Raw genomic sequence first — 15,130 nt, 5'->3', positions numbered from 1 at the left:
CCAGAAAATAAACTAAATCATGTCCCCGGTGCTGTTGGATCCTGATGCATTTCCTGTGATAGACAAGTGGCTCAAGGAACTGAGTACAGAATGTGTGCTTTCCAATAAAGCCCATCCAAACAAAGTGAGCGCTGGTCATCCCCCTCTGAACCCAGAACAGTAATTACCCAGGATTTAGGTGAGATTAATTAATTCCTCTTTTATTACATGCTGGGGGACCCTGTAGCACTTACCCCTCTGCCCCCCCTCTTCTTTGTCACTGCACTTGCACGTTCCGAATATCCCAAAGCCTAGTAGGACCGCTGTTTGGTTTATTATTTATTCATTGCCTTTCATTGTGTATTTGTTCCCTTGCTCCCTCCCGTTTGGCTTGTGGCACTTTGAAACACTGTTTTTGTTGTATAAGGGCCTTATAAATATCCAATAAATAAATGCTCAATACCGGAGACCAGTCTCTAAGCGTGGGACCAGGATTCAAACCTGTGTTGCTTTGCATTGTCTTTCTTCAAAAACAAATGCGTTGCCCCTCAGCTATCATCCCAGCCCATATGGCTGCTAATCGCAGTGTCAAGTCCATCCATCCAGAGCCCGGTTTAGGGCAAGGTGTGCCTGGAGACTGCCCGGGGTGCCATGCCCCCCCAGGGCGCCATTAGCCCCCTGCCACACCAGCTCGGGGGAGTCTTTTAAGGGCTCCCCCGAGCTTGCGTAGTGGTAGAAGGCGCAGCAGGTGCCCTTTGCGCCTGTGACAGCGGGGCGCATTTAATAACAATAGGGTGCTGATGCAAAGCATCAGCAGCCTATTCACATGATGATTACCTCCCTGCTCCGACGCGAGAGCGAGGAGGTTTTCATTGGAATAGGGTGCTCATGCATTAGCATGCATGAGCGTCCTATTCCAGCGATTAACCCGCTGCGAGGCGCCGGAGCAGGGAGGAACAAAACAAACGTGGTGCACCTGCCCCCTCCTCCTTCTCCCGCCTCTCCACCTGTTGACCAGGGGCATGCAGGGAGGGGGGCCACCAATTCACCCGGGGGCTGCTGCCTCTAAGGCCACCCTGCATCCATCTAAGGGGGGTATAAATCGGAGCTCAGGTGGAGTCGACGACAGATCCCTAGCCTGCTGCCCCGTGCCAGTATTGGTAATTTAGGTCTGCATAATAAGTCCCCAAGGTGTTGCCTGACCCCCCTACCCCGATTCTATCTTTCTCTTACGCCCCTGGCCCTGATTCACTGAGCATTTCAATGGGATTGAGCCATCTTGAATGCTTCTGTGGATCGGGTCCGGGGTGTCTTTGCTGGGAGCAGATATGCTTTTACTATGACTCGGCTGTGTGTGGGAGTGGGGAAGTTGTGGTGGTTCCCACGGCTCTCTCCTTGCCAGTGACTTGGCTGCCCCCTCTGCAACCATCATAGCAGGTTGGTAGCACATGGATGGTGATGATGAAGGGTTTGTGGGGATTGGTCAGGGGGTGGGGTGCTGTTGACGGGTTTGCTTATGTCAGTTAACCTTGCTGCCAGGGTTGGATACTGGGTCGGGAGGTGGGAGGTGGGAGCAGGGTTGTTTTGATCTTTGCCAACACTATGTTTGCGAACTGTGATGGGAATTACTGACTTTTCAGTTTGGATTGTACCCAAGCTTCTAAATGCTCTGGATCTGTTTAAGCAAGTTTATTGGCACACACATTTTGAAGAATATGGCAACAGTAGCTAGGAAGGTCGAGGGGGCAGTGGAATGGGATTTCCACGTGACCATCTCTCTTCAGGGACATTGGTATGTTGTACATTGCTACATGCTTCACGTTTGCTGTTCTGGATGCAGGAGGGGCTACGGGGGAAAGGGGCACAAGAGGAGTGTGTTGGGTATTTAATGGATTCTGATGCTGCCCATTTCCCTGTTGCTTGTCTTTAATTGTGTGGGATTGCCAGGGGTTTGGGGGGAGGTGATCGTCTCTCTACAAGGGCATTGGTATTTTGTACATTGCTGACCCCTCCAGGGTTACTTTTCTGGTATTGAGAATTGTTGTGGGGGGTGAGAGGTACAGTTGGAGCATGATTGATATTAATTGGAATTTTGGTGTTTGGTGGTAGTTGGGGTGTTTGCCATGGGTATGCATGCTGTTGGAGTGGTCCTTGCTTGTTCTGCTTTAGTGTTTTCAGGACGCAACCAAGCTTTTTTATCTGAAGGATAATGCTGCCGCTCCCGGGCCTACTGTTTGGTTGTTTTGGGGGCTGCTGAGTCAGGAAGGGTGGGGGAATTTGTTTTGGGGGCGTGCTTCATTTGTTTGATAATCATTGTTTGCATTGGTTATGTTTCTGGGGAATCCCCGACCATGCTTGCTAAGATTTGGTTTTGTATGGGATTTGATGTTAACCCCTTCTCGTAGGAGTTGGTTCTGTTTTGAATGGGTGTGCATCACTGTCTCCAGAGCCCTGGTTCTCTCTAGGCTGGACTACTGCAACAGTCTCTTTCTCAATCTGCCTTCCCCTACTCTCTGCCCTCTGCAACTAATCCAGAACAGGACTGCAAGACCTATCCTTGGCCTCAAGCCTGGAAATCTCTCCACTGGCTCCTGGTGGCTGCAAGGATCAAGTTCAAGACCCTTTGCATTGTCCACAAGGCGTTCTGGGGCCGGGCCTAAACTACATGTGCCATGGGGTTTAGCTCAGGGGCAGCACGCTCATCTTGGAAGCAAGATGATGCGGAGCAAAACAGGTTCGATCCCCGGGTCTGCACTTAAAACCTCTGGGTATTAAGCGCGTTCTAAATAACCAATTATAATTATAAATTATATCCAAAGGTCTCTTCCAAAATACCTTCCTTTTCAAGCACTTTGCTCAGCTACCTCCAACTCTCGCATCTCCAGGAAGAGAGTGGGGGGGTAGATATCTCTGCTCTGTAAGTACCTTCCTTTGGAATGGTCTCCCTGCGCCTCTCAAACTTGAGCCTGACCACCTGAAGTTCTGGAAACAGCTCAAAACTTTCCTCTTCTTCTTTGCTTTCTCTCTCTCCCTGCCCTACTGACCTACCTGACCTACATGTTTGCTGTACCATCTGGTTGCTTGGCTACTCTCAGAATCTCACTGAGTACCACGCTCTTTCTTGATCAGTCACCCTTACACTTCGTCCGGGCCTACCATGCACTTAGGGACTGTAACTGTAACCCTCCAGTCCCTTGTTCTCCCTGTACTACCCAGAGCTCTGCTGCCCTGGCTGCACTCACTCAGAGCATTGCTAACTGTTTACCCTCCCCTCTGCCTTACACTTCCCCTTTCCCTTTCCCCTTGCACTTCTTTTTCTCGCACTTGCACGATCTGAATCACACAAGGCCTAGTAGATCATTTGTCTTGTCCTCCCTCGGTCTTCCCTCCCTTGTATTGCTGTGCCTAGAACCACTTGTGTACAAGCGTGTTATAAATGACTTATCATATCATAGCATATATAATATCATAAGGGGGAGTCTGTTAGCTGCAGTGGTGTGTGGTCTTCTTGTTTTCCTCCTTCGCCATGATGTGTGGGGGGAGTGGAGAGGATTTTTTGGGATGATTATTGCAGTGTGAGCCGAGCTGTGGTAGGATTTGTTTTTGGTTTCCTTGTTACTTGGTATTCATATATATTGGAGAGTGGTGGTAGTTTATCTTTCATGTTTTTTATTCACAGGTTGGTGTTTCAAAGGACAGGTGCTTTCTTAAGGGGGTGATCAGTGGTTCTTTTCAGTGTCTATTTTTGGGAAGTGATGCCTGTTGAAAGGTTACTTTGTGAGTCTGTTAACATGTCTGCCTCTGGAGATGATCTGTGCGTGGTGTCCTGGAATGTAAATGGGGTTAACAATCCACTTAAAAGGAAGAAGATCCTGAATCATTTACATAGCCTGAAGCCGGATATAGTGTTTTTGCAGGAGAGTTGGAAACTTTGAAACTGAAGCTCGGATGGGTAGGGCTGGTGTACGGTTCATTGTTCAATTCCTGCTCTAGGAGTGTGGCCATTCTGATTTCGCAGGAACCTGGAAATCCAGGTGCTCTCTGAGACGGGTAGAATGATCAGCCACTCTGTATGCGTGCAGGGAGCTGTGTTTACTTTGAGCACTATATATGCCCCAACTGTAGATGATGGTTCAATTTTCAGGGGAGTGGAACAGGCCTTACAAGACCAGGGTTGTGGCAACAACTTCCTTGTTGGTGATTTCAATGAGGCGCTGGACCCTTTCTTGGATAAGAGTGATGAGAATGTGGTGAGGTTTGGTGGTTATCAAGCAGAGGCCTTGAAAGATTTGATTTCTGAGCATAACTTTATGGTTGAATAGAAGTTGGATCACCTGGCTGAAAGGGAGTATAGTTTCTATTCTAATGCGCATGCTACGTACTCGCGGATTGATTTATTGTTGACAACAGGTTTGGCTACATCGAACTACTTGGGGAGTGTGACTAGATACATACACATTTCAGATCATGCGCCTGTTGAAATTGTTATTTCTCAAAGCTTTGCTGGCCATAAACGTTCGCTCTGGAGGCTGAACACATCTTTACTGGATGAGACAGAAGTAGTGGAAAAAATTGTGAGTGAGGCAGACTACTTTGTGGAGGAGAACCATACTGGGGAGGTCACTCCGGGGAAAATGTACGATGAGAGGTCTCTTGATTGGTTTGTCGAGCAAAAGGAAGAAGGACAAAGTGGAGGCCATGAAGGAAATGGAGTGTAGAATTAAGGAGTGGGAAGTGATGATTTTGTCGGATGAAGGGAAGAGGATGCATTGCGTCAGCTTAAATGTGAATACAATAAATGAGTGTCCGAAAGGGCGGCATGTATGCTATTTCCCTGCAGATGCACGTACTTTGAGAAAGAAGAAAAGTGTGATTGCTTCGTCCTCTGGAGAAGGACAGGGAGCATCTCTTCTATTGAGAAAATAGATGGTTCAGTGACATTTAACCGTGTGGAGATCAATGAGGTATTTTGTAGTTTCTATAAGGACCACTCGGGAAGAGAATATTATGCAAGTTATCCCTGAATTTTAGTCTGGACTTGGAATTGGCAGAACTTGGCAGAACTTTCCCCTGAAGAAAGGACGTATTTGGATGAGCAATTTTCGGTTGATGAGTTGAATAAGTCGGCTTTATGCCTTAACTCTGGTAAATGCTCTTGCCCGGATGGTTTGCCCATGGAATTTTACAGAATAATGCCAAATTCTGTCTGAGCTATTAAGGAAAATGTACAAGGCCTCGGACGTCCTTGGCATTCTCCAGAGAATGGCATGTCAAGTATCGTGCTCGTTGATTCTGGAGAAAGAGAAGGTTCAGACATCGCCTGCAAATTATCGAGCAATAAGCCTCATTAATACCGATAATACAATCCTGGCAAAGTCAATGGCGAGAAGGCTGGAGGTGGTTTTAACAAAATTAATACACTTTAATCAGTCCTGTTTTGTGAAAGGAAGGCATGTGGCATTTAATATGAAGACGTTGCTCGAGACTGTGTCACAAGCAAACGGAATGGATCGGGAGGCACCTGTTTTCTCATTGGACCCGGAGAAGGAGTTTGATAGGGTGAGCTGGAGTTACTTGTATGCTGTGTTGAGGAGGATGGGCTTTGGGGAGGCCTTCATCAGATTTGTCAGATTGTTGTACGCTAGTCCTACTGCGGATGTGTCAACTAATGGGATACGTTCTGACCCTTCAACCTGGAAAAGCAGACTCAACAGGGTGGCCCTCTGTCACCTTTGTGCGATTGCGATTGAACCCTTAGCTGCCAGTCTTAGGCAGGATGAGAGGATAACTGGGGTAAAGCTATGGAGGGGTAACAGAGAAACGTTGGTTATATGCAGGTGACTTATTATTGCCTCTGATTCAGCTGGACTGCACAATGCCTGCTTTAATGGAACGGATTACTGAGTTCAATACTTGTTCATGATATAGGATTAACTGATAAAATTCAGAGGCGTTACCTGTTTCGCCATGATGCCAGAAGGACGCAATGGTGAATTTGGGTTTCAAGTGGTGCCCCGAGTGGATAAAGTACTTGGAGGTCTGGATGATATGCAGGTTGGACAAGATTATGTAGGAGAATATGGGGAGGCTAGTGTCGGGTATAAAATCAGATCTGGAGAGGTGGAAGTTGTTGAATCTGTCCTTCGGGGAAAAGTAAATGCACCGAATATGACTTCTGCACCTAAGATCACACATATTCTTAGTGTGCTGCCTTTGCCCTAGGTAGGAAGTTGTGGTCGGATATCGATGCTCTGTTACAGGGTTTTCTGTGGGACAACAAGCCACTGAAAATGAAGCTCTGAAAACTTCAACTACCCTTCAACAGAGATGGATTTGGTGTTCCTAACTCCCAGGCCTACCATCTAGCTTTCACTGTGAGGCATTTGGTGCCGTTTCTGGATTCAGAACCTGATGAATGGACTAGGGCGCAGGCTAGTATGTGCAGACAATTGACACCTTCGGCTCTACTTTCCATGAAATCTATGAGGCCTTAGGTTTCTTTGTTGTTGAGAGAGTTCCTGAGGGAGTCTTGGAAGAAGCTTGTGCTGGTGGGGAGTGATTTCAACACTTGGCCTCCTCGGTTTGGTGCAATCCCGAGGTCATGGATGGAAATAAAATGTTGTTCTGGCCAGATTGGTTCCTTGGTGGGGTTCAGGGGATTGGTGATCTAGGGGCTGATGGGGAAATGGCCTACCTTCACCCAGTTGCAGGGTACTAAAAGTATTCCTAATTGCACGATCCAGGAGTTCCGTACTCTGAAGAGGTGTATATCAGAAGTTTCTGAGAAGGAGATGGATTTTGAAGAGGTGATTGCACAGACTGAATCAGAGTGGTATCAGGTGAGTAAGTTCAACCGACTGGTTTTGTCATCAGCGAAAGGCAATTCTGCTTTGCTGCAAGAGAGGTCTACAATACTGTCCGAGGAGAGAACTGAGGTGCGATGGGTGAATATCTGCAGGAATGTGGTTTTGTCTTCTATCATTCTGGGGGAGAGGTCTAGGCAGGATAAGATTCTGAAAAGGGTGTGTTGAATGCCAGAACATCTGTTGAAGTGTGGGATGTCAGATACAGATTTGTGCTGGGGATCTTCTCACAGGGCCGGAATGTTAGAACACATGCTGTGGGAATGTATTAGCGAGAGAGGCTTCTAGGGTCAGTTGTCTTTGATATTCAACAGGGTGCCAGGGACATCATTTGGTTATGACTTTGATACCCTGATACTGGGAGATTATAAGCTTGTTGACGGTTTGACTAGTGCGCACAAAAAGTAGTTTTTCAGAGGTTCTCTGATGCCGAAGAAACTGATCCTGAGACACTGGAAATCAAAAATTCGCCCTGAGGAGAGCACCTGATTGGATGAGATGGATAAGCTTGCACAAATGGAGAGTTATTTACCGGCATCAAAAGAAATATAAGTTGTTTGCAGACATGTGGGGCCAATTCCTAAAACTGCATATGTGACACTGTTAGGGAGAGTGGGGGTAGGTGGTTTTTCTGCACCTCTAATGTTAAAATATATACATTGTGAATACAAAAATAAATAATAAAAAAATATAAAAGAGCATAAAATAAAGGACTGAGCTCCCCTTCCCAGGATTGGGAAGGGCTGGGGAGAATTAACATTCCTAGAACAAATTTTGAAAAAGTGGACAGTTGGAGGGAAGAAGAAACTAAAGAGGTATCAGGAATTAGGAGCTCTCTGAGGAGACGTGGACTCAAACCCCTGTGTGTGTGTGTGAGACCCGGCATATTTACGGTGGGCCCGGGTTGCCTGCCTGGAACAGCTCAGGCACTCACAGGGCAGTGATGGCTGTCTGCCTTCCCAAGGCCAGACCAAATAGGCCCAATCATCGAAACCTCCCACACTGCATGCATGAGACGGGCAGGGGAAAAGAAGGTGCCATATTGTCCGTGCCATGTGGGCTGAGCGGCCTGAATGGAGAAACGTGCCTGTGTTACCTGTCCGCCCACCTTGGACCAGGCCCGGCAGGCCCTGAGGGGAAGTCCTCCTGGGCCACGTATGTCAGGCATGTGTGAGGGGAGCCAGGGAAGTAAGACGGAGCAGTTAAGAAATGTCCCATCCTCCCAAAGCAGTCTGAGGGAAGCAGAAGGCTCTAGCACAATGGCCAGAACTCCAGGAAAGGAACAGCCCGCCCCCTATGACACTTCGATGCAACAAAGAGAGTTGGCAGGGCCATGAGACTCGAGTACGCAGCAGGCACATAGGTTGATGATGGCAGTATCCGTGTAGCAATAGGGATGCTGCCTGAAGGATTAAAGGCTACACTGCTTGGATGTGATCATGGCGGTCCCTAGGTATGGGGCCACCCAGATGATGAAAAAGTGCTGCAGGCTGTGTCAGTGGTTACATGTAGCCCCCCAGTGCATAGGCTGTCCAAAAAGTGAAAAAGGGCCTCAGTGCTGCAGTGTTGACCCTTGGCGGCTCACCAGGGCATGGCACCACCCAGAAGATGTGAAAGGGGCGTGGGAGTGGTGGTGAGTGTGGCAGGCCTCCACCCGGGCATGGGGCTGCCTGTGGACTAGGTGTTTGTGCGTGCATATACAGTGAGTTTGGGTGACCCCATGTGGTGGACGGGGATATCCGACTGAGAAGGAGCAGCCCCTTTTAGCATCATGAGGCAGATCAACCTAATTTCCAACGGACAGCACCCAAAGGTGAAGAAAAGCGGTTTCTGACTGCAGCAGTCACCCCTGCATAAAATAATATTTGATTGTTTGTTGTATGTTTACATATATAAATCATATATATATATATATATATATATATATATATATATACTATTTTATATTCACATTAATCACCTTTATATTTTATATACACATAACTCACCTCTAAGAAGTATTCCTTAAAATGGGAATATGTCAAAAGGCTAGATGTGGGGAATGAAAAGGGTAACAGAATGATACATTTCGGGAATCACTGTGATTAGAGGAGAACTGAAAGACTAATGTTCACTCCTTAGATTGTGAATATAAGAATCAGGGAATTTTAGCATTTACAAATTAAATTATAATAATTGGTATTTTCAAACATCAATGTACACAAGCACGTGTACATTGATGTTTGAAAATACCAATTATTATAATTTAATTTGTAAATATGGAAAACAATCAACTTTGAAACCTGTAAAGATCAATGCCATATGGTCTAAACACCAAGTTAAATTGATCTAAATGGATACTCTATAGCCCAAAGTAATACATTGTCATAGAATTATGACTCGCTCATGTACTTATTTTTACAATAGTCTACAGATGGTGAATTCTGACAAGAACATCACATGAACACTCTTTCAACCATATGTTTAAAGTATTTCACGTTTTGGTAATTCTCTCTCCCAGTGTAATGTCTGCGACATCACAGGATGAAATCATGATGCGTGACACCATTTAGTAAGCAAACGTAATGATGTCATCACCTTGCCATATCACAAACATGATGTGTCATAAAAAGCGGATATTTTTGACCATGCACAAACGTGCAAACTAGATAAAACAACTGCATTGCCGCCAAAATATGAGATAGTAAGTTCCTCACCATTTCTTATATAATTAATCTATATAGGACTCTCACTAAAGAGCCAAGATTGGCATTATAGTATTCCAGTAATACCAGTAAATCTAGTAATATTCTAGTAACACTTCCCTTTTCCTATATTGTGATCTCTCACCAGATCACCGGATATAACGAATACTGAGGACATTTGACCATTGAGACCACATCAGTGGATGACACTCTCAGCGAGACCAGAGAACAGAACATGTGAGTCTACTATACTCAGCATTTACTTTAGATTCCACCAAAAATATTTTGAGTTTCTAAATTAATTTTTATTTTAAATTCTAAATTTTCAATTAAATATACCTTTGGTACATATCCATTTTCCATAGGGTGACATTGACATTTCAAATTTAAGAGGAAGTGAGAACACATTTGAGAATATTCCAAGCACAACTCAATATAGGTAAGCATGGCATATAATGATTGCAGAATGTCTAATCATACAGTGAGCATAAGGAGGGTGATTCAGAACAATACATCTCACTTCCATTGTAGGAATGGCAAAGTGATGATCCATAGGTCCGGACTGTAATGAAAGAAAATCTTCCAGAAGTGGACACATGGCACAGTCTAGCCTGGTGAAGAATTTTTGAATTCCATATAAAGAGTAGATATATGTAAATATATAATGTATACAAACTGATACTAGAGATACTGATGCATGTATTCCAATTCATCCTCTAGATATTTATGAAATTTGAAGAAGATAAATTAATCAGCTCCTGACGTAAAGATTCTTCCGAAAGGCGTTGAGCCAATTTTATGTTTGATGCATTATTTTGAGAATTGTATACAATTATGTGTATCAAACATTAAACAAGATCTTTGGATCTTTTTGTACATTATGTCTAAAGAATGACTTCTATAAGAACATATATTAACAACTCTGGTAGCTGATCAAAACACAATTTTGACTGCCATTTATAGACAGTATTACAGGTGTGCAGGCGATGGGAGTGGCCATTAATAGAGGACACTGTTCACATTTGTTTTCATTATAGAGACGGCTCACTTGTGTCAGAACCATGTTTTTCTCCCCAGCACCCTAACATTCCAGAAGATATTAGAAGATATTGAATGATACCTAATACATTTGGATGTAAAGAGAGGTGTGTAGTTAGACCATTGGTTTATGTACTTAAGTGTCTTTTGGTTACCTATAGCCACATTCTAGCCCAACTCAGAATGTACACCTGCTTCCTTTCAGCCAACCATCCACCCCGTCCCTTTCTGCTCACCCATCTTCCCTTTCTTTCCCTTGGGCTGCAATCTTTCTTCATTGTCTTCACTTGCCTATCTCTTGTACCCTTCGCCATGCACCTTGACTTCACTCTGTTCCAGTCTTCTCCCCTGTACCTGTCCCCCTTGAATAAGATGCCCCGATGCTCACAGGATATCCAAATCCACCTATCCTCCTCTCTTACCGCACAACATCTGCTCCTCTTCCTCACCTCCTATCATTCTTTCATTTGGTCTGAGTATTGCATAATCCCTCTGCAACAAGTCTCCCTACACCACTGACCACTTCAACTCTTTTCACCCTCAGCTTTCACTTCTTGCTATCACAGAAAACTTGATTTCCCGTCATGACTCTGCTCACTAGCAGTTCTCCACAATGACTCTGCTACTTCCGCCAACTCTCCCGAGCTGTTAGGAAGGGCAGTCGTGTGGGGTTCCTTATCAATAAAGCCCTCAACACTCCTCCTCTAACCTGATCTTACATCAAATCTTCCTCTTTTGAATATGAATATGCCACTCTTCAACCTCTTCCTCCTTCATCGCTCACTGTCGTGGCTCTCTATCGACCCCATGATCCTCTCAACTTCTTTTTCCCTGATCTGACTCTTCTTCTTCAATCAGTTCTACCAACGAACCTACCAGGTCACGGGACAGAGTCAGCCCTACTCGACTTACAAATACAACTTGGGGACATCATGGACAAAGCCAAACCGGCACTCCTTCTCCTACTGGATCTGTCCGCCGCCTTTGACCTTGTCAACCATGATATCCTAGGCATGCACCTAAAAAATGAAGCGTACTTCTCCCCAGAAGCTATTGCCTGGGTGGCCTCATTTCTAAATGGAAGACTCATGAAGGTCTTCTCAGACACAGCCTCGGCATCCCCTACTATCATCCACTGTGGCGTTCCTCAGGGCTCCTGCACCGCCCCCACACTCTACAATATATTTACACTTCCACCCTTCAATGATCTCGACTGCCACAACATAGCGTACACCAACTACGTGGACGACACGCAGGTACTACTCCCACTACCTGGGACTTATGAATAAGATGCGACAGCCCTAACCAAAATTTACACAGCTATCCGAACCTGGATAGCTGCCAACGGCCTCTGCCTAAACGGGGACAAAACTGAGATCCTCATAGTAGGGACTAGCGAAACTCTCAACAAACTCCTCCCGCAATATAAAACCTTCAACATCGATAACTGCATCATCACAGTCTCCAAGACTGTCAAAACCCTAGGTGTTCACCTAGATGCCTCACTATCCATGTCTCGCCAGGTTAACGCCATAGACTCTTCCTCAGCGCTCACCACCAAGGTGATCAACGCAGTCAAGCCCTTTCTCTCCACCAAAAACTGCCTATCCATCGCCAGAGCCACAATAGGTACCAAACTGGACTACTGTAATGCCCTATTCCTAGGCACCTCTGTCAACAATCTAAAAAAACTCCAAATCACGCAAAACAACACGCTCCGGGCAGCGCTGACCATTCCCAAAAGGGAACACATCTCTCAAGCAAGGAAAGAGGCCCATTGGCTTCCGGTTAAGGAACGTATACTCTTTAAAGCCATGGCCATCACACACAGATACCTTACATCAGATGCCCCAGCCTACCTCTCGGAAAGAATCACCCTCAACTCCTCTAACAGACACACTAGAGCCCACCGTGCCAACCAGATCTATGTTCCTATGTTCAAAAGATCCAGAGCCGGAGGGTCTAGCTTCCAACACCTCGCACCCAAAAACAGGAATGCCCTGCCAACCTCACTAAGGAATGAAAAATCATACACCACCTTCCGCTGAAACCTAAAAACCTTTCTGTTCCGCTAACGTTTAAAACCAGCATGCATAGTTATGCTTGCACTGTAACCATAGCAAAGCATAACATTTGACCCGCTTGGTTTCTTACTACCTGTCACTGTCATTGCTGCACTCAAAGCATTTAATCTTGTTATACTACTGCAACCGACTGTTACATCTGACCTATGTTAAGCTCAAGCTCGCTGTAACAGTGCCACGATGCCTCAGGGCCATTATTGTGCGCCTTATAAATGCAAATAAATAAAATAAAATGTCCGCATTGTCATGCTGTGGGTCTTTAACCTCACTAAGCCCTCGGCAGACACCTGCCTTGAACTTAACTCCCTCCCAACTGACCACTCTCTCTACTCCCTCCTTGACCAGCCTACCTTCACTGGTGGGAACTCTCTTGATCTTGTCATTCTCTCTAATACACTCTCCTCCTCTGTCCTCGCCATTGACCCCTTTCCCTCTGATAACTCCATTGATTACTTTAACATATAAGCCCCACCTCCTCCTGCTCCTTATCTCCCTTCTTTAATGACTAATAGGAAAGTTAGGGAGGACATTCTTGCCCCTTACCAAGATGATGTGAGGACCTCTCTCCTGTCTCTTGCTCCTATTCATGCTTCTTCCATAGACTGTTCTTTCTCTAACGTTCACTCTGCACTTATAACTTAATTTGCCCAACACTATAGTGCTAACACATTCACACCTTTGCATCCCCATCCTTAGCTTTGAATCAACTCTGAAATTCAGACCAAAAGCATGCACCATGACCTACATTGCTGGTGTAATTAAGGACAACTACCCTACTCCTAACATACATAAATTCCCTTGCTGTTCTAACCTCTGCACTGGACTCTGACAAATCCTCCTACCTTGCAATCCTATACTCCTCACTTTGAAATCAACCCTGCAAACTTTAATTTTCCCTCCAATCTTTGCTCCCACCTCCCAAGCCAATATCATTCGCCTCCTCCCTTTCTGTTAATGACTTTGCTTGCCACATTTCCTCTAAAATGTCTAAAAGTTGTGACTCTCTGCCCTCCTCTCTCTCTCTCTCTCTCTCTCTCTCTCGCCCAACCCTCTTTTTGTCCACCACCTCTCCCCCACCCCTTCTACTCTCAAACACGTTTCCCCTACCTCTCCTATTAAATTAGCACCCATCCTTCGCAGTGCCAACCCATGGTGTGCACCTATTGGCCCTCATTCCAACCCAGGCGTTAAGGGTTTAACGGCGCAGTCGGCGCCGTTAACCCTTAACGCCTGATTTCCACCTTAACGGCGTTAAGTACCAAGGCACTAAGCGTCCTTGGCGCTAATTACGGCACCGTAATTTACGGTGCCGTAATTAGCGCCTTACCCACTCCCATTATGCCCTATGGGGCAAAAATGGGAATGGGGAAGGGTAAATGGGGATTGGGGATTTACCGCCCCACTCGCCTTGGAATGGGGCGGTAAATCCTCCATCCACCATGGTGTAAACAGGGTTTACACCATGGTGGTAAAGTAGGGAACTTACCACGTGGGTTGGAATGAGGGCCCTTGACACTTTTAGTCCCGAAATGGTCAAAGATTAATTAGGGCCTCATCACACGTTGGGCAGTGCAGTAAAAATACAGCGGTAGTAGTGTTAATGTCACATTACCGCACCACACAACTATGAGTTGGGTGGAAAGTTGGAGGATTCACCTCCTGTTCTGAGCTGGAGGTAAATCTGCTGACTTGCGGCCCATTTTCGTTGCAATTACCACAGCGAAATTACTTCTGCAGTAATTGCGCTGAAAATGCCCCATTGAGCCCTATGGACTCAAAATAAATGGAGAGTTACACTACCACCGCCACTTGTGATCTGGCGGTAATACCACCGGACCAAGTGGCAGTAACAGTAATTGCGTTGGGGGAAATCCAGCAGATTTACCACTGGAATACCGCCCAACTTGTGATGAGGCCCAGTCTCAATCACTTGCCCTGATCTCTCTGAGCTCTTTAACCCCTCCCTCTCCGCTAGACTCTTCTCTTCCTCCTTCAAATCTGCAACTGTTTTTGCCCCTATTGAAGAAACTCTCTGCTGATCTAAACTTCCCAACAAACAATCGCTCTCTTCTTCCCCATTATTCAAAAACAGGTACACTTCGACTGGATCACTGAGTACTAAGGATAATGGCCTTGGAGATCCATAATCTGACTTCAGTAGTAAACACTCCACCAAGTCTGCACTTATGCATGTCTCCAACTTTCACTCTACTGCTCACCACTCCAAAATATCTTCCATACTCATCCTTTTGGACCTTGCTGCTGCTTCTGATACTGTTGACCACTCCTCTCTCTGCTTCACTCTCCACGACCATGGGTTTCCCAAATCTGCTCTTGCTTGGATCACCTCCTACCTGGAAGTTTGATCCTTTAAAATCTGTTGAAAATCACAAACCTTTGACCCCCACTCCTCTCCCTGTCAGCGTCCACCAAGGATCAGTTCATGGACTCTGCTCCGACAAAGACTTTTCTCATCCTTTAT

Source organism: Ambystoma mexicanum, chromosome 5q, assembly GCF_040938575.1.
Source record: "Ambystoma mexicanum isolate Mex_15411 chromosome 5q, UKY_AmexF1_1, whole genome shotgun sequence".
NCBI lineage: Eukaryota > Metazoa > Chordata > Amphibia > Caudata > Ambystomatidae > Ambystoma > Ambystoma mexicanum.
The sequence above is the reverse complement of the archived record's forward strand: the minus strand, read 5'-3'. Positions refer to the sequence as shown.